We start from the raw sequence: 22,146 nt of genomic DNA, 5'->3' as shown, positions 1-22,146 counted from the left end.
GTAATCAAATAAACATCTTTAAATGCATCTGTTGCTTTAATCACTTGCAAACAAGGAATTTTTTTATTTTCTAAAATAATTACAAAAATGTTAAAATATCTTGTCAGTTACCAACACATTACCATCTCCAAGTAGAAGCATTTGAAATTGTTTGCATATGATTTACCAAGCTCCATCTTGACCATATCAATAACTGTAGGTAGCACCAATGTTTTTCCTATCAGATGATTTTTTTTATACTTAGTCATTCTATAAGTAAACTTATTCAGTGAAAGAAATCATTTTGATGCCAAAGTTGCAATTTGTGAAAAAGTATTGTTTTATTTATTAAAAGTATCTACTTTTCTCTAAAATCTTATCTTGCTAACATATTTTGCATGTACATTTTAAAAATGTAATTTCAATAAATTAGGTTTCATGCTATCTTCAGCTAAAGAATTTCTACAAACAAATACAGCTATCTTTCCTCTTCATCTATAACAGTATTTGTGAATTCCAATGTTAGAGACAGAGGATTATATTTTCTACATCTGCTATGTAAATTGTCTTTGTTAACTTTGCCCAACAGAGGTCTCATACACTAAGAAGGACACACCCCACAGTTAAGGAAAAACTCAGCTACAGCAGCTGTCAAAGATGTCTACCAAGGAATAAGAGTTTTGAGCCTTGCTGACAGAGGGAATAATTATACCAAAAATCATGAAATCTAAGCTCCTAAAAATAAGTGTCCTATTCACTAGAAACATGTATTACACAGAGGGAGATCTCAGTACAAGAAATATTTTCTCTCATGATTTTATTTATCAGTGAGTAAAAAGTGGAGCCCCAGAAATTAAATTTCAGTATCCACAAATTTAGAGCTAAAAAGATGACTGGTTATAATATAGTCAAAATCCTTAAGCCAATTATGTTCCAGATATAGTTCACTTTTCATTTGGAATAATTGAGAGATGAGAGAAAGTTAGCTTATTGATTTTTGTCACTTATCAGCCGCTTGGTATGATGGCTAGGCAAGTGACTTTGGGTCAGGAAGCCCAGAGTCCTGTCTCTGGCAAATGTCAACTGTGAAGATGAACAAGGCACATAACTTCAGAGTATCCTAAGAAACTCTCTAAAATGAGAAATTACAAACCAGTTGCTGATTTGGGGTAGTGAAAGAAGTTTCAGCACCAGAAGTTACATGACAGTGATGAAATCCTACATCAATACAAAATGAGAGAGGAGATATGGGCCAAAAGGGGGAAGGGAGAGGAGAAAAGGAGGGAGAAAGGGAGGAGGGATGGGGAAGGCAGGGTGGGGGAGAGAGACAAAGAGATATTATCAAAGGAAGTAGGACATATTGAGCTCTAGATTTTCCCTAAGTTTCCTGGAAACTTATGGGTCCACAAAACAAGAACATCCCCTAAAAATCAGAGAGCTACATGAGGAGAATTTGGGAATAGACATTTGAAGAGTTCACATTGTTGATGCCAATTACCAAAATCACTGATGGGTAAGGATTGAAGATGCAAAATCAGAAATATGAAAATAATACAAGACTCCCTCAATAGTAACAAAAGGAACTTCTATGGTATACCAAATACTGGCTATATCCTACAAGATTTCAATTCACTTCAGTAATTTTTAAAATAATAGAATGAAGAAGCCACTAAAAGATGTATTGTATGCATAACTCAATAGATATGAGATTTCTCAAAAAGGAAAAAAAAACTTAATTTTATGTTTTGGAAATGATCACTTAGCTTAAATAGCATGAATCATGCACGTAAAGAAAAAAGAAAATTAAGTAATGGCAGGATTGCAATGAGAGAGAGAGACAGAGAGACAGAAACAGACAGAGAAAGAGGAGGGAAACAGAGACAGAGAGACATAGAGAGAGAGAGAGACTGACAGAGACAGAGAGACAGAGACAGAGAGACAGAGACAGAGACAGACAGAGAGAGACAGAGACAGAGAGGAGAGAGAGACAGACAGAGAGACATAGACAGACGGACAGGCAGACAGACACAGAGAGAGAAAGAGAGAGAGAGAGACAGAAAGAGAGAGAGACACACACAGAGAGACATTAACAAAGGAAGCAGGAAATGTTGAGCTCTAGGTATTCCATAAGTTTCCTAGCCCATACCTGTATTTTGATAGCCTTAAGACAGTGAAAACTGTGTAAGTCCTAGATAGGCTTTTTCATTAATTTTATAGGGCTTGAAAATCAGCTTTTATCTCTGCAAAAAAGAAGTATTCTCCCCTCCCTGCAAAATTAGGACAAATGAGATTATTTTTCAATGGAACATACTTTTAAGAGTTTGGTTCATTAAGGATTAAGCTGCAGAGCATTTGTATCAGCACCAATAGCTCTTAGGGAGAATGTAAGCCTGTGTATAAGATTTGAGAAAGTTAAGATCAAGGAATATAGAAGTCCAAAAACAAAAATCCCAAGGACCTTTTGTGCAGCTGTTAGGTTGTATGTTAAGTTTAAAGATTCTTTATCAGTGTCCCAAGCAATCTATTTTGTTATTTAACTTTCTCAAAACATTGAAAGCCCTTTTTCTTTGAGGAAACAATACATTTAGGAAAGATTTTGTGGTAGTGTCTAAAACATTTAGATTGTTTCTTCCAAAGAGTTGCAAAGACTATACAAAAATGAAACCAATTCAATTTCCCCTGATTTGTTTCCCATATGCCAAATTTGAAGGAGTCCAAGCTAAGTTTTCACAATGGCTTTTTGCAATCTTTCATCTTTTGAGATTTAAATTTAAAATTTATGTCTTTGGTACTCTAGGTCTTCTCTTTTCCTAATTTATTCTTCACTTACTTCAAACCATCAACATATCCCTGCCATCAGATTTGATTTATATTGCCCAGGAACATAATCCAATCATGAATCTTCCCTGAGAATGCCAAAATAGCATGAGAAAGAACTCAGTTTAATGATCTTTCTAGTGTAGAAAACAAAAGATAAAAATTCTGAGGGCTTAAAAATATAATGAGGTGGGCCTTAGAAACCCACTGTAATATAAAGAACTCAATTCTCCTCTTTAATTATATCACAACAACCCCCTTAAAGTTCTATTCATGGTCCATGTACTGGGAGTAGCAATGGGAAAGTGGGGGAATGCAGACAAGGTGATGTATAGTATGGCTCTTTCTGGCCTGAGACTACTATAGTAAGTGTAGAGATCGGGTAGGAACTCTGAAATATCAGCCATTTGGGTGGTAGCGATACCATTGATAGGGTCAGAACACCAGCAAATGCAATCTAACTGTTCTTATGCATCTAAGAAATAGGATGACATAGGAATCTAGTAGGTACAGTGTTACAGAATGTTCGTCCTAGAGTCAGGAAGACCTGAATTCAAATCTGATTTCAGAAACTTGTTGACTGGGTTACCCTGGACAAGTCTCTTAACCTCTGTCAGCCTCAGTTTCCTCGATTGTAAAATAGAGATTGCTTGCAAAAATATTAGCACAGTGACTGGCATATAATAGGCCCTTAATAAATGCTTTTTCCCTTCTTTTTTTCCCCGTGCAGTTGCTACAGCTTGGACATCCTTGAGAATATTGGGATGATCACTTGACACAGAAGACATTAGAGTGAGTAGCATATTTTGTATTCTGGTAACAGAAGAATATTAGATATATGAAAACAAATAAGAAATACCAGTATCCTAACTTCTGGAAAGGTGTTAGCACATCTAACCCTGACTACTAAAATGGTCAAACCATGAGTAGGCATGCAAAGGACTAAGGATGTGAATTTTTACATGACAAAAAAATTCAAATGAATGAAAAATCATATTTGAGCACTATGTGGAAAACATTGTGCCAAACACCAGAGCTACAAATAGAAAAGCAAGACAATTCCTACTCTCAAGGAGTTTGCATTCTAATAAGTGAAAGTCAACATGTATGTATACATATATATACACACATACATATATATGTGTATATATGTTTATATATACACACATATATGAGGTTTCAGCTATAAGTCAAATGCAAAGAAACAATGAATAGATGCTTAGAATTCAACAGCAAAGCACATGGTAATGCATCTTCTTTAATGACATTTCACCGAAAAAACATACATGTAAACATATATGAAGGCACACATATGCATATACACACGTATATACACACGTGTGTATGCATATATGTGTATATACGTATGTGTGTTGTGGGTTTATATGTGTGCATACGTGTGTGTGTGTGTGTACTTGAAAACCAGTCTTCAAAACTAGCTTTAGTCACCCATGCTTTCTTATGTAATATCCAAAGAGCTAGAAGTAATCAATGGTTGTAAACTGCCAATAAATGAGCATTGATTGCTTTTAATTTAACATCCTCTCCCACATTACTGCCCAATAACAGTGTTAGATGATCCTTAGACACTTTCAATTCAGGTTGAGTTTTTTCTTCCTTAGAAATATGAAGTTCTGGAAGGAATCCTTTCCCAGAATGAGCCTATTTCACCCACATTAAATATTTGTTGATTAGTGAATCCATCTTCTTTGATTATTTTCTTCAAAATATCAAGATGTTTAACTGTTGAGTCTTTATCTGTTCACCTCTCTAGTAATTATAACATTAAGCAATTGAACTTGATTTTTAAAGTGATCAGACTAATCAAGGCTTACATTAAAAATTTCTTCACTGTCCACTTCATTTCCATTTTCTTTCACTGCCTTAAATTAACTTGAAGCTTTTGTCTTAATGGCTGCTCCACTAAGAGAAATGCATTCTTTTATTTCAATTTTCAATCCATATAATTAAAAGATGCTCCATTTCCTTAATTATAATTCTACTGTTCTTTGTAGTTGTTTGCAAATCACAAAAAGTTTCCTTTTTCTCTTATTTCACCATTTTATTATGTTCTGTTCCATAGTTTCAAGCATTCTGACACTTTGTCCTATTTTTGAGTTACTAAAACCATGTTGATGCCATTCAATTATGTCAAATTTTTGTTGTAATGTGATAACAAGCCTCTTTTTTATGGGCTGGCAGTGTTTCCATCTAAAGTAGTCTTTTTGTCCAAATTATTAAGGGCACTTTTTGAAAAAAATATTAACACAACTGGCAATTGTTGGTAATATGGTACACAGCAGCACAGCACATCAACACTGGACAATAGGCAAGTACAGACTGACAATGTTTGACAAGAGTACAATCAAATGATGCTTTGTGGACAGTACAAAAGGAGCAGAGCTGAATAGAAAATTTCATATTTAAACACAGAACTCAAGAGAAGCATGAAAGGTAAATACAAAAGAGAAATCATAAGGGACTTAATAAAGTAAAATCATTTACATTTTTTATGAGAAGATGGCACATGTAACTCTTAAGAATTTTATCATTATTAGAGCAGTTAGGAGTCTACATGGACTACATAGAGGCATGAGTATAAGTCAATTATGTTGGAATGATCACACACAAAAAGAGTAAAAAAGAGGGATGCACCGGGGAAAGGGGAAAGGGAAAGGGAGAGGAAGAATGGGGAAAATTGTGTCACCTAAAAGAGGTAAGCAAGGAAGATCTCTTACGGTGGAGGGGGAAAGGGTGGCAACCAACCCTTGAACCTCATTTGAATTGGTTCAAAGACAGAAGAACACGCACGTATATACATACACACAAACTCAGTTAAGTATAGAAATCTATCTTACCCAGCAAGAAAGTAGAAGGAGAAGGGAATAAAAGAAAGAGAAGAGAAGATGATAAAAGAGAGGTTGGATTAAGAGAGGTACCATTCAGAAACAAAACAGACTTTTGAAGAGGGACAGAGTAAAAAGAGAGAGAAAAGGATAAATGGAAGAAAACAGGTTGGAGAGAAATAAAGTTAATAATCATAGTCGTGAATGTGAATGGGATGAATTCACCACAAAATGGAAACAGAGAGCAGAATGGATTAGAAACCAGCATCCAACAATATGGTGTTTACAAGAGACAAACTTGAAACAGAAAGACACACATGGAGATTTAAAATAAAGGGCTGGAGCACAATCTATTATGCTTCAATTGAACTAAAAAATTCAGGGGTAGAAATCACGATCTCAGACAAGGCAGAAGAGAAAATGCACTTAATTTAAAAAGGTTAAGCAGAAAAACCACATTTTACTAAAAAGTACCATAGATAATGAAGTAAATAAATTTATACAGCACGTTTCTCCAACAGAGGCTTCATTTCTCAAATATGCTGTAAATTGAGTCGAATTTATAAAAATAAAAACTATTCCCCAATTGATAAATGGTCAAAGGATATAAACAGGCAATTTTCAGAGGGAGAAATCAAAGCTATTTATTATAGTCATATGAAAAATGTTCTAAATCACTATTGACTAGAGAAATGTAAATTAAAACAACCCTAGGGTGTTACTTCACACCTATCAGAAATGACAAATACTAGAAGAAATGTGGAAAAATTGGGATGCTAATGAATTGTTAATAGAGTCCTGAACTGATCCAACCCTTCTGGAGAATGACTTAGAACTATGCCCAAAGGGCTATAACGCTGTGCACACCCTTTGACCTAAACTAATTTATATAATCAATGCTATCCCAATTATATTACCAAAATTATTTTACTGAATTAGGAAAAAATAATAAAATTCATTTGGAAGAACAAAAAGTCAAGAATATCAAAGGATATAATAACAAATGTAAAGGATGGAGGTTTAGCAGTACCAGATCTTAAACTATATTATAAGTCAGTAACTATTAAAACTATCTGCTACCAGCTAAGAAACAGAATGATAGATCAATAGAAGAAAGTAGACATACAATTTACAGCAGCAAATAAATATAATAACCTTGTATTTGACAAGGGGAAAGACTTAAGATTTAGGGACAAGAATTCATTATTTGATAAAAAAAAATTGAGAAAACTGGAAAGCAATACGGCAGAAATTGGGCATAGACCAATACCTTACATCATTTACCAATATAAAGTCAAAATGGTTACATGACCTAGATATAAAGAGATATTTTACAGGAAAATTTGAAGAACATGCAATGTATTACTTATCAGACTTATGGATAGGTGACCAATTTATGAAAAAAACAAGAGAGAGAGAGCAGAGTGAGGTATAACATGGATAATTTTGATTACATTAAATTAAAAAGGTTTTACACAAATGAAACAAATATAGCCAAGGTCAGAAGGAAAGCAGAAAATTTAGGGGGAAATTTATAGACAATTTCTGAGGTAAAGGTCTCATATCTCAAATATATAAAGAACTCTGTAAAATCTATAAGAATATGAGCCATTCCCCAGTTGATAAATGGTTAAAGGATACAAGCAAGCAGTTTTCCAATGAAGGAATCAAAACAATTTATAGTCACATGAAACAAATGCTCTAAATCATTATTGATTAGAGAAATAGAAATTAAAACAACCTTTAGATATCATTTAAAATGATTGAACAACAACAGCAAATATTGGGTGGGATATGGAAAAATTGGAAAACTGATTCATTGTTGGTGGAATTGTGAATTGATCCAACCATTTTGGAGAGCAATCTGGTATTATGCCCAAAGAGTTATTAAGCTGCCTGTACTCTTTGAACCAGCAATTCCACTACTAGATCTATTTCTAAAGATCATTAGGGAAAAAGGAAAAGAATCTATATGTTCTAAAATATTTATAGCAACTCTCTTTAGGGTGGCAAAGAACTGGAAATTGAGGGAATGTCCGTCATTTGGGGAATGGCTGAACAATTTGTGGCATATGATTGAGATGGAATACTGCGGTGCTATAAGAAATGAGGAGCTTGATGACCTTACAAAAACATGGAAAGACTTGCACAAAATAATGAAGACTGAAATGAGCAAAACTAAGACAATATTCTATATATAGTAACAACATTATTGTTTTAAGAACAACTTTGATCGAATAAGCAATTTTGACTATTATAAATACCGAAATTAACTACAAAGAACTTATGAAGGAAGACACTATCTACATCCAGAGAAAGAATTGATAAATAGAAGTATGTACAGAATGATTTTACGTTTGTATTTATATGTGTGTGTATACACACACACACACACACACGCACACACACATACACATACACATATTTGTGTCTAATTTAGACATCTCTAGGGTGGAGGAGGGAGGAAAGAAAAAAGGAAATTTACATGATAACTTTATTATATATTTAAGAGGAATAGCAAGTTATATGTAATAGATTTGCAGTTCCATTTGCAATTATTTTTATTATGCTATGTTATGGAAATGCTTGTTTTATTCTATAAATTCAAAATAAAACGAATTTTAAATTATGCTAAAAAAGACACAATCAGGTGACTAGAACTGTGTGGTAAATATTTGTTATTCTTTTATAGATGAAAAATTCCCATACTACAAATATAAACCCCATGATATTCTTGAGAATTCTGCAAACAAACTGTACTAGCACCGAAGCATCATTAAAGACAGAACTGCTTCTCATAACCACCCAGATATAATATTATCCATAAAAATTTAATAACAATGTTATTAAAAGAGTTTCCATATAAATACTTACAACTTTCAAACTACATGGAATGGAAAACTTTTGAAATATAGAGACCTAGTGGAAGAAGCAAAAACCATATGGGCTTTTAGTATGGGCCTGCCAGATAGTAAGTACTTAACAAATGCTAGTTAGCTGACAGGATGAGGTGCATATTTTCCCTCCCTCTTCTGCTACTGTAGTTGTTGCAAAGATGCTTCCTGTTGAGTTCACAGAAAATGAGCTGGTATCTCAAGCCCATTATTCAACTACACACAGATAAAAAATCATGTTTCTCTACCCACATGTAAGTGCTGACTTGTCTCAAACAATTTCTTTCTGAACTCTATCACCAAAAGATGAGACGTGTAAGCTAATAATCATAATAATAAACTGTTCTGGAACTGGTTCTTTATCACTGACCAAACGTTTCCTATAAACACCTGGCCAAATTGCTGATCCATTAAAATTTAAGAACAATGTTTTGATTAGATCTCACCATACCAAATACTAGAAATAATAGCAACTTGTCATAAAGGGATTTCTATACAAGATCCACCCAACAAGATGCTAATCATTTTTTTTGAAAATAATAAGAAGAAATAGTGCTTTATTAGTAATCATTTTGCTTATTTCTCACCTGGATGAACTCACCTGGCTGGGACTTCTGTGACTTCTTTACCATGCCCCAGGAAGCTCATTATTCAGGAAAATTATTGTCCTGCAAGATCTCATCAGCCATAGAATTCCACCTTATCACTACCCTCCACCCTTCTTATTGCAGAGTAGAGACATGAGCTCCAAGACTTCCATTTAACGAGGCAACTCAATTCAGATATCTCCTCATTACTCACTTGGCTGCACCACTCTGGGTTTCTCTGACTTCTCTACCATGCCACCATGTTGGATACTTCTCCCCTCTCTTTAGTTTCCATTTGTGTGCTGTCTTCCCAAATTAAGTTGTAAGCTCCTTGAGGGCAGGGACTGTATTTTCCCATATTCCTATCCCCAGTGCCTGGTACATAGTTGGCAGAGCATGTGCTTAATAAATGTTTATTGACTGATAATATAAGACTTTAATGCACTCAAAAATCTTTACATACATTTTTCCATTTAGTCTTCACAAGAGTGCTAGGATGTAGGTTCATTAATTTATTCTCACTTTATACAATATGACTATTATGGAAATGTTTTGCATGATTACACATGTATAACCTACATTGAATTGCTCACCTTCTCAATGAGGGGGGAGGGGAGGAAGGAAGAGAGAGACTCAGAAACTCAAATTTTAAAAAATGGATGTTAAAATTGTTTTTACATGTAACTGGAGAAAAATAAAATACTAAATTTAAAAAAAATTATTCTCATTTTACAAATGAGGAAACTGAGACAAAGTGATTAAACACTTTGCCTAAGGCCAAACGCCTGGTAAATATCTGAGGAAGAATTCAGAACCAGATCATTCTGTCGTTAAGTCCAGCACTCAGTCCACCACAGCCAGAGAAATGAGTCAATCTATCCCCCTTCCTTTTTTTTTCCTTTGGGCAGGCAGACAAGAACAGAAAACTACCCAAGTGTATTTTTCAGCTACAAGTTTATCAAGAAAGAAACATGCGAACATTCTTACCAATAGCAGTGGTCCTTCTATCATTGCCAACAATCAATACATCCATAAACAAGCATTCATTTAAGCACCTACTATGCTCCAAGCACTGTCCTAGGCTCTGGGAATACTAAGTTAAAAATCAAACAGTCCTTTTCCTCAAGGAGTTAGGAGAGGCAACTTATAATTATACAGGTAGGTACATAACAGATCCTGAAAATGTAATATTAGGCAGTGAAACATTAATACTAGAGGGATGAGGAAAGACTTCATGTAGATGAAACATGATCTGAGCCTTTGAAGGAAACAACCTCAATTCCAGGTAAGGTGCTAAATTTCCCAGAATACTTTCCAGGCAGTAAAAGGAATCTAATAGGAATGTCCATTCATTTTAATTCAACAGACATCTTTTAAACACCTAATGTGCATAAGACACTATGTGAATTGTAAGTAATAAAAAAAATGAAAAATTATATGGTCACTCCAAAAGATAACTGACCAAAGGATATGAATGTGTAGTTGTCAAAAAAGAAATTCAAATTATAAGCAACAGTATGAAGTCAACTTCAAGTCATGTAACAACAGTGTTACTATCAGCTGCTGTGGAGGTGTAAGGCCAATAACACCAGCACACAAGAGGGCTGCTGCCACAGACCCTTTGATAAGCTTTTCTAAGGAAAACAACTTAAGGGGGTTAACAATCTTACATACATATATCATTCACTTAGTACAGGGGGGAAAGCCAGCACCCTGAGCTTCAGAAAGAATACAAACAGAAATTGCAAGCATACATTATATAAACAAAGCAAAGAAACATGAATCTGCAGACAGGCTTCTATCTGTCTGTCCAAGCAATATATAAACAGTTACAGGAGAGAGAAGCACCAACACCTGGGTTTTCAAAGCTAAGAGGCTCTTAACAACAGCTACACAGAGTCCTGTCTGATCAAATCACACAACACTCATCCAGTGAGTGAAAGCCCCAAAACAAAACACCACCCTCAGATCTTGTATACTCTTCTCAGGCTTAGAGGGCATCACAACCATGGGACTGAAACTTATGTGAACTAGGCTTTCTTGTTTCTTAAGCAGGTCAAAGACTCAATTCAATCAAAGAAACAAAAGACAACAAAAAGTCCACTTTGCTTGCCATTACCTTTGAAAGGTAAGACTCATCAAAGGTATTTGATTATCTCAGCATTCCAAAAGAGAAAACAGTAAAAACAAAAGTCCCACCCTAATTACCATAACAAATCACTAACAATGAGAGAAATGCTGATTAAAAGAACTCTGAAATTCTACCTCATACCCATCACATGGGAAATTTGACAAAGACATTGTAATTGTTGGAGGGACTATCAGAAGACACTCATGGATGACGGGTGAAGCCATGAATTCGCCTGATGATTCTGTAATTTTCAACCATACCTTAAAATCACTAAGTTGCATATAACCTTTGACTCAGCAATGTTACTACTAAGCATAACCACTACCCCTCCAAAGCAGCCAAAGACAATGGGAAAGGATGTCTTTGTACAAAAATATTCATAACAACTCTGTAACAAAGTATGTGTCCGTCAATTGAGGAATGAATGAACAAACTGTGGTATAAAGATGTAATGGAAAATTGTTTCATTGTAAGAAATCACAAATATGACAGATTCAGAGAAACATGAGAAGTCTTGTATGAACTGATGCAGACTGAATTGAGCAGAATAAGATCAATTTGTACAATGCATAGATATTAGTGAAACATATAAAAAATGTTTGAAAGACTACAGAACCTTAACCACTGCAGTAACCAAGCATGTCATCAGAAAACTGATAATGAAACATGTTACCCACCTCTTAACAAAAGGGTGATGGACCAGAGGTACAGAATAAGACACATGTTGTCAGACTTGGCCAACATATCAATTGTTTTGCTTGACTATTTTTTGCAAGAGTGTTTATTCATTTGGGTAAAGGAGGAAATTTTTTAGCCAGTGGTTAAGAGAAGAGGTAAAAAGAAAAGAGAAGGAAGAGATAAATGAGAAGAAAAAAGAAAGAGGAAAGGAAGAAAAGAAAGTAAGTAAAGAAATAAAAAGCGAGGGAAAGAGAAAAAGAAAGAGGGGAGAGGAGAGGGAGGAACAAAAGATAGGAAGAAAAAGGAGAGAAGTTGAAGAGGAATGAAGTGATATATGAAGATGAAAAGGACAAAAAATATTGATGGAAAAAATGAGATAAATGAAAAAAAAATTCAGAAAGAAAGAAAAAAAGAATTGAGAGAAGGAAAAAATTGGGAAGAAAATTTACAAAGCAAAAATAGTGAGGGAAAATAGTAGAAATAGAGAAGTGCAGCAACCAGAGAAGGAAAAGGATTTCTGCCAGTGGAGAGGAGACTACAGGGCTTTAACACTCTTCCTGAAACCCTGTAATTCTTCTAAGAGAGGTGAGCATTAAAAGATAAGAGGTGAAAGCAGACAGTAGGAGTGTAGAAAGCACTTTCCACCTGCGGCAAAGGAGAGAGAGGAGACACCCAGAAAAGAGGAAAAAATGGGTAAAAATAAAACAAAGTCTAGCAATGACTATTTCATGGGGCTTCCTTTTGTAAAGGATTTTCCCTCTCCAGTCTCCAAGATGCCTCTTTTCTTCCCTTATGATGGGAGGGTCTGGTGCATGAATCAGTTGTTGTCATTGTTCAGTCATGTCCAACTCTTTGGTACCCCATTTGGGGTTTTCTTGGCAAAGATCCTACAGTAGTTTGCCATTTCCTTCTGTAGATCATTTTATAAATGAAGACACTGAGGCAAATAGGGTGAAGTGACTTGCCCAGGGTCACACAGTTAGCAAGTGTCTGAGGCCATACTTTAACTCAGGAAGATGAGTCTTTCTGAGTCCAGGCCTTGTGTTCTATCTATTGTGCCACCTAATAGCCCTATAGTCAGTACTAAGATAAGGGGGTGGGGGTAGCCTTGGGAGTTAGAAAGGGGATCCATTTCTGACCCATGGATCATTCATTTCCAGCATCTTGGTTTCCTTGAAGTAGGCACATTCAAGAAAATAAAAGGGAATAATGTGAATTAATCCTGAACTAGTAGATTCCAGAAAACTGCAGGTTAAATAAATATTGAAGAGTTTGTATTTTATTCTCTAGCCAGGATGGAAATGTAAAGGATTTTTGAGTTGGGTAGCCACCTGGTCAGACATGTCCCCTAAGAAAGTTATTTTGACCCAGCAATACCACTACTTGGTCTATTTCCAAAGATGATCAGGGAAAAAGGAAAAGAACCTACATGTTCTAAAATGTTTATAGTGGTTCTCTTTGTGGTGGCAAAGAATTGGAAATTGCGGGGATGCCCATCAACTGGGGAATGGCTGAACAAATTGTGGTGTATGGTGCGATGAAATATTACTGTGCTATAAGAAATGGTGAGCTTGGCGATCTTAGGAAAACATGGAAAAGCTAACATGAAATAATGAAGAGCAAAATGAACAGAACGAAAAGAACGTTGTATACAGGAACAGCAATATTGTTTCAAGAATGACTTTGAGCAAATGAGTTATTTTGTCTATTATAAATACCCAAATTAACTATTAAAGGACCTATGAAGGAAGATGCCATCTGCATCCAGAAAAAGAACTGAAAAATAGACATATATATAGAATAATTTGCGTGTGCGTGTGTGTGTGCGTGTGTGTGTGTGTGCATGTATGTAATGGTAGCCATCTCTAGGGTGGGGGAGGGGGAAGGGAAAAAAGGGGAAAAAGAAATTTGCATGATAGTTTTGTTTTATATTTGGAAAGCATAGCAAGTTGTGAATAGTAGATTTGCAGTTCCATGTGCAGTAATCTTTGTTATTGTATTATGTTATAGAAATGCTTTTTTTATTTCATAAATTAAAAATAAAATAATTTTTCAAAAGTTTAAAATATCCAAAAATATCTGGTCACATTTGTCCTTGAGGATAGACACCTCCAAAACAACTTAGGCAGGGCTGTTGTGTGAATAACCTTATCTCAACTACTCTTAACTCTCGCCTGGGCTCTGAACAAGTATGTCATCAGCATACTGGAACACTATGTCCATGAAAAGCCATTTTCTTTTCAAAAAATACAAAAGCATGGTCCTCTAAGCACACTTTTGTGCTATCTACAAACCTTAAAGATTGAATAAAAACAAGATGCGCCATACAACATATCAGTCTCTCATATATTATACCTACCTTAATTTTTGTTCAGCTGCAAATTTTTACTTTATGTCTGAAATGAAAAGCCATTGGGGGTGGGGTTTATGAGGTATATGTGTGTGTGTTGGAGAGGTGAGGGGCTTGCATTAATTATATTGAGGAATTTTGCTCTTCCTCTCGGTCTGGTATGTCTCTCCTTTCCCACTTAATGGACCCTCTTCTCTGAAAACTCTTTCTGAACTAAACATGAGAATTCAGGGAATCAGACTCATAGTATGTTAGAGCTGGGAGGGAGCTTAACAATCACAAATCACTCCTCTCAATTCACATATAAGGAACCTGAGACCCAAAGAAATTAAGTAACACACCCAAAGTCATTAGTACAAGCTGGATTGCAGTTTTCGTTATCTGGGAGTGGGAAGAAAGGAGTGCAGTGGAAAAAGAGCAATGAGATAAAAAAGACCTCCCAAAAATTGACTGCCTGTCAAAATGATCCTCTGTGATGGATGGACAGAGCAAATCAACTCATTTTCCATCCTCATTAATAATTGCACCCATTTTTTATTATTCATTTGAATTTTAGCTGTTGAATAATATTAAATTCTCTTTCTCCCCAGCCCACCCCCAAGTAGATCTTCAGACACCATGCTGAAGAATGCTGAATTTCCTGGTACCATGAATCTCCATCTCAGCCTCAAACATTTACTGTCCTGCCATAGCACGAGTCCCACATGCCACCCCACCCCACCCCACCCCACCCCTGCCTTCTGCCTCTTTTCTGAGAATGGAAAAGGCATGTCCATGGATATCCCTACTGTTCCACTCATCATCCTTATGACTTTCCAGACCAAAACACACTTCCTTAAGGAAAATTCCTCTATTAGTGCAAGGCAACCTCTCCTCTGTCACCTTAGTTACAGCGAGCAATGACTGAGAGAGTAGGGATTTGCCCCAGGGACTCACATCCAGTGTTTGTTAGTGAGTCTTACTCCCAGATCAACTCTCAGTGATGCACCATAAGTCAATCAAAGTTGTGGCTTTTTCTATGTTAAGCATTATAGAACAAAGTCTCCAAATACCCTGGTGGTCTATAGTCACCATTAAAACAATAAATAGGAGAGCCAGTCCTGGTTTAGTGAATAGACAGATGGTGAGAGAGCTCTAGGTTCAAGTTACACCCCTGAAACAGCCTGGCTGTGTGAACCTGAGTAAATCATCTAAGAGAACAGTTGTTCAAAGCAACTCCTTCAAGTCTAGAAGTTTAGCTGTATATGCTTCCATTCATGATTTAAGAATAACCCACAAGAAAACAGAAAGAAAAAATAAAACAGGTAACCTGAACTGAAAAATAAGTCACTTAAGACAAGTAAACTAAAAATGGAATAAGTATATTTCAGGTAAAGCATAAATAACAGAAAGCAACCTGGAACCAACCTGTAAATGACTTTCGGTAGGCCTACAGGCAAGAATGAGAGGCTGATTAGAGAATATATTGACAATCTACAAAGGAGAGAAATATTTAGTCTCTCAGCACAATTGTTGGCTCAATTTCAATTCCAAACAAAATAAGCTCTAACTAGCTAAATCCAATGTACCCTTCATCACAGTTCCTTGGACTAGGCCTCCTCAGGAATACTCTTCAAGGTCTGCCTATTCTTGGAAGATGTTTAGGTCTTTGAGGTCTGGTAACCTGGACCTCCCCTCTCTGACCCTTCTACTCCCTCCATCTAACCACACCCACACGTAAAGTTTTCCAGCCTGGTTTCTTATCATATACATCAAAAGGAAAGGAAGAGGAGATAGAACAACTGGTCCTCCATTCTAACAGAGGTAAAGCATTGGGTTTCCAAGAGACCTGCCATAAGTGTGAACTATATCTAACTAAACAAGGGCAGCTCCTAACAGATTCATCTTTTCTGTGCAGAAACTTAGACCAGGATTTCACTCACTACCACCAAACCCTGTACCCTGTTGTTGTGATTTTTTCCCTTCCAATAATGGGCATCAAAATTATAAAAAATAATGACAGGGATGTCAAATACAGTCTATGGGGAAAGGTTAGAGAAGTCAAGGTCACTTGATGATTATGCAGAGAGTGCTAACCAGCTGTTTTTCATTTCCACAGAGAATAGAACAGAGAGAAAAAGGCCTACATTGCATACACTCTGGTTAAATGTGAAAGGAAGAAAGAGAGGAAGGAAGGAAGGAAGGAAGGAAGGAAGGAAGGAAGGAAGGAAGGAAGGAAGGAAGGAAGGAAGATAAGAAAAGAAAGACAGGAAGGAAGGAATCTAGGCAGTAAACCCCAAGTTAGCTGGGCAGCTTTTGGCCAGAATCTAAATATTAGGACAGGTTGCTGAAGGAAATTAGGGAATTGGCACACACATGATTATATGTGCAGTCTATATATTGTGTATATATACATATGTATGTGCACATACTATGAAATATAAACATTGAAACTACACATTTGCATATTTAAATGCATGCTTACATGAAATATACATGTACAAAATACATTTATACATGACACGATATGCATCTATGCATACACAATGCATGTCCATGCATACACACATACACCTATATGCCTGAATATATATGTACATACATACACGTACATGTGTAAATGTTATATGTGCCATACCAAACAATATATAATACAGTATAAATACTATATAACCTGATATATATGTTATATGTAATATGTTAAAATATTATTCTTATTATATACATATATATGCGTACATTTCATATATATGCATTACATAATATATAATATTGCATATATATATTATTTATATATGTATTTGTGTGTATGTGTGCACATATATGTATGACAGATTACATATCTTTGTCTGTGTGTGTATGTGTGTGTGTGTGTGTGTGTGTGTGTGTGTGTGTGCGTGTGTGTATGTGTATCCTGGGGGGGGGTGAGTCCTGCAATACCTTAGTAAAAAGTTTCATGAGTTGATATGGACTAAAAAGCAAAACAAACAAGTCCCTACCTAGCAACTAAATTTCTAGTGATGAGGTTCTCTGAGCTTAACTCGGGCGGTCATCGGATAACTACCCATCTCTGGTCGATAGAACCTTCTAGATCTTGTGCTATGGCATTAGGGGCCTGCTGCCTCAGAACAGAAGAGCTCTGTGTTGGTCCTAGTGATGCTCTCATTCAAATATAAGTTCTTTGAAGGGGAGGGACCATCTTTTTGTTCCCCAGTGATTTGAATGGGTGACATAGTTAATTGTTTGCTTGTTTACAGACTAATTAAAAGTTGATGCTACTTAATTGTATAATGATAAGCCTCTAGCCAGGAAGGTTCTCTGGCTATATCCTCCTTTCTACAATGTAAAGTAGTTTCCCAAAAGACATCCCAGGGTATCTCACATGTGGTTCAAACATAAAGCCCAAATACAGGTATCATAGGCTTAGAGTTAGCAGAAGATTAGAACCATCCAGACCAAGCCCTTTATTATACAAAGAGCTCTGGGTCCACAGAGATCAAATGCCTTGCCCAGGGCCACATAGGGAATATATCAAATCCTATGCTAGGATTTAAACCTAGGTGATCTGATCCAATTTCAGAGCTCTTTTGACTACATGACCATGACACCTGTATTAAACTAAAGCAATTATATTTACATAAAGACTAGGCTTACCTCAGTCAATTAGGGATATGATCAGTTTAGGTGTATTCTACCTAAGTGTTATGAGTGCAGAAGCTATAAAACTCTACCTAGCAAAAATACTTCTTTCCCCTACTAACTCAAGCCTGGAATTCTTTCACTGGTAGACAAAATCTTTTGTCTCACAATTTTAAATGTTTTAAAATGAAAATATCTCTAGTAGAGATAAAGCTTGACTTGATTTAACAGTAAAATAGGAATTCAAACAGAAATCTTCCCTAAAAGAATAACTAAGGAGGTTCCCTATATTGGGATGCACAGAATTGGGCTGTAAAGGACTTAACTTGGACATCACCAGATGGGTTATGGCCTGTTCCATATTTAGAAGACACACTATTCAGAATCATAGAATTTCCAAGCTGGGAGGGACCTCGGTGACCATCTAGTCCAGTGATGGGGAACCTGCAGCCTCCAGGGCACAAATGGTATTCTAGATCCTTGAGTGCAGCTTTTGGACTGAGTCTAAGTTTTATAGAACACATCCTTTTGTTAAGGAATTTTGTTACCTGAAGTTTGGATTCAGTCAAAGGGCCACATTTGAGGACCTAAAGGGCCACATGTGTCCTCAAGACCACAAGTTCCTCACCCCCGATCAAGTCCATATCAAACCTGTACAAGATTATCTTCAGTAGCAACTGCCAATTAGCTCTTTTTGTCCTGAGGACAACACAGTATTTATCAGACTTTGCTAGAAGGCCTCCAGGAAGCATGGATCCACTACCACTTTTCAAAAACCCCTTAATGAGTATCAGTCAGGGATGAGCTTTTATTTTTCTTTTCCAATCTCTTAGCACTGTACTTGGAACATAGTAAATATATAATAAATGTTTATTGACTGACTGATCTTAAAAAAATGAATGAAGTAGCAGTAAGCTTCTTGAGGCTGGTCGCAATGAAGGGAAAATGTTGGACAGTCTGAGATAAAAGTTTTTCTCACTTAGGTAGCCAGGAGGCAAGGGCATGTTTCTTCCTTAGGTCTAGGGCCAAAGAGTAAAGAAGGGCTCTTCTGGATGAAGCAATGGAAAAGGGGTTCCCCTTCCTTCAAATTGACCAAGGGTGGGGGATGGGGGAGTCTATAGTCAGCTAAGAATTGGGGAAGGGAATTGTAGACACCTATAACTTTGCCAAATGGAATCATTGATTACAGACTGAGAACTGAGGAGATTTGATAGAAATAGTTTGTCCACAAGACAAAAGGCTGAAGAGCTAGCAAAGAGCTTAGTCTAATTCTTTGGAAAGTTACGTTAAGGAATGACTGATTGGGGAAGAGAAGTACAAGCCCTTCCTTTGGTTATTGCCACCTCCATCCCCCATGATGTTTGCTAGTACCGAAATGCTAGTAAAACACCTAAATGCTAATGAACAGCTAAATGAAGGGGAATGAACTGTTTTCAAAGCCCGAGACTATGGGAATGTTTTTGGGTGCTATTCCACAGGCCAAAGTGACGACACAGATAGAAGCAGCTAGGTAACAAGTAAGAGCTATGGACCAACCAAGTACTGGGAGCTTGCTGAGTGAAGATTAGTGGAAGGAGAAACCAAGAGATATAGGGGAGGGAAATGGGGAGAGAAGGAGAAGGGGAAGATAGAGAGAGAGGGAGAATAAAAGACGAGAGGGCTAGGAGGGTAGGATCAGGGTTGGAGGTTGTGGGGGGACTCATTTAATTATCCCAAGGACACTATCAATTTTGTCGACAATCCTGCCAGAAGTTAATCAGAAGTATAAGTACAGCTGGGTGGGATTGAAATATTAATGATTTTGAGGTTTGTGGTTTCTTATGGTTTCCCTCCAGGTGTTTCATATAAATTGGCTTTCTCAGAACAATGAAGTTAAATTTGTTCCATTCCCATCCCTTTCTCACCTCCCTGGCAAGTTACCAGCATATGAAGTCCTGAGTCAAGGAGGATTGATAGACCTAATAGTCTGAAGACTGGTGCTTGGCCAGTGTCCATGCCTCAAGGCGATTAACTAACACTGTCTAACACATTCTGTTTAAAACAACAACAAAAAAGTCTCAACCATATCAAAGACTTTAGAGTTTTCTTAACACCAAGGACTCTTTCTGTCTCTGTCTCTCTCTGTCTCCATCTATCTCTCTTTCCCCATTCCACTCCTCCTAGTTAATTTCTCTATGATCCTAGATAAGACTTAGTAAGGTTTCTCATAATCAGTGAGTAAGAAAAAAAATCAGAATTTGAGGGTAGGATTTTTTTTTAACAAAGCTAATTTGCCCCTCCTCAAAAAGATGTCAACAAGGTTGGTCACAGACCATAATTTTGAAATATTTGAGGGTCTTCTAAAAGTTATACCTTGTAAAGCCAAAAGAAAAAAAAAACCTTTGGAAGAAAAGACCTAGGGTTGTGAAATGAAACAGAATCTTCTTATGTTCTCTCATTGGTCCTGTTCTCTAGGAGCCACCACAGAGTTGAGCCTTGTGGATAATCTGAGCTCCCAGTCAGAAGCCCAATGCTACGTATGCCCTCTCACGCTACAGGTACTTCTTCTGCAAGGAACAACCAGACCTTTGGGCAGGGGGTGCAGGAGAGGAAATGATTTGGTATGAGAGCACTGAAGATGATGATAAAAGTCAGAGAGAAAGGGACACAGGGTCACATTGTAGTGGTTAGGCTGCTTGCTGGCTTCTGGTTTTACCTCCTCTGCTCTGTGGTAGCTTAGCCACCACCAGAACAGGTCAGAGTTTCCCATTAGTGACTATCATGAACCAATGGCCCTGACAGCTCAGCCAGGGATCATCAAATGTCCTAAGTTCTTGTGGTCTGTAGAAATCTTTATGTACAGTTTAGTGGCCCTGAGTTCTATTTGAGTTTGACACCACTGATATAGGTCAACTCAAAGATAGAAGAACTCCCTAATATATCATACCTGATGAATGGTAATCAGGATGCCATTGGAAGACGTCGCATTCCATTTCTCGATAGCTCTAATTGTTAGGAAGCATTTCCTGAGATCAGGAGCACATCTGTCTCTTTGCAGTCTCCACCCTTTGCTTCTTTCTGGGGCCGAACAGCACAAATCTAATCCATCTTGCATGTGACAATGCTTCAGCATTCTCCAATATCCAATGTAAAATCCAGCTCCAGTAGCAGCAAAGTTTCCAGGCTTGGAGAGGATCACAGAATATTAGAGCTGAAAGGCATCTTCGAGATCCTCTAATCTAAGCCCTTTGTTTCACAGATCAGGACAAAGAGGCCTGGAAAGATGGAGGGAATTGTCCAAGGTCATACAGCTAAGAAATAGCAGATTCAGGACTAGGACTCACGTCTCCTGGCTTCTACTTCAGTGTTCTTTCCACTGCACCATGGTGTGAATAGCTCAGATAGCAATGAAAATGTTTCCCTTTCCCACTAGCTGTGAGGGTTCTGCTACATATAATTATAACCTAGACATTTGCTCTAAATTTTCCTTGTATGTTTTTGAAGCTAGGTTGGGATCATCAATCTCCAAACTGGTGAATACTGGAGGTGGCTGCCTCCACCTTTCCCATTCAAACCATTGTGAATAAGGAAATGGAAAAAGGCAACTCAGTTAATGTCATCTCAGCAGATGGATTTGAAAAACCTACCAGCCTTGACTAATGACTACTCACAAAGTGCTCAGCGAATTCTAAAGCCTCCAGTTTTTTAGTTGCTACATCTGGTAGAAACCACCTACCACCCATCTGCCTATGCTCCAGCCTTAAGGAACTAGGAAAATCTTCTGACCCTGAGAAAACCCAGGTTTTCTTTACTTTACTATTATGCCCATGCCTATTAACAATTATCTGATTTAGTATGTAAAGAAAAGGGAAGGAAAATAGAACAGAGTTTCTGGGTTCCTTCATCTTCTCTCCTCTGCTGAGACCAATGACCAATGACCATCCTTACAGGAATGGCCCTCTTGTGAAGTAGGTGAAGTTGTCTTTGATGAACCTTTATTATTTCTCCTTCCCAATCTCCTTTTATTGAATTAAAAGTCCCCAGGGTTATACAGGGCAAATTATCAAAAGCTCCTCTTCTATTTCCCTTCCACTAACTTCTGACCTTGCCAAAAAAACTTGCTCTGAGAGCCTTTAGTCAGACTAAAGTATAAATGCTTGTTAGTAGCTTAAAGTAGTGCCCCTTTTAGGAGTATTGTCATCTGAAGACCCACCATACTTAATCCAAAGAAGTAAAACTTATATTTCAGGCATCAGCTGGCCAATAT

This window comes from Trichosurus vulpecula, chromosome 4 (assembly GCF_011100635.1).
Source record: "Trichosurus vulpecula isolate mTriVul1 chromosome 4, mTriVul1.pri, whole genome shotgun sequence".
In the NCBI taxonomy this organism is placed as follows: Eukaryota; Metazoa; Chordata; class Mammalia; order Diprotodontia; family Phalangeridae; genus Trichosurus; species Trichosurus vulpecula.
The sequence above is the reverse complement of the archived record's forward strand: the minus strand, read 5'-3'. Positions refer to the sequence as shown.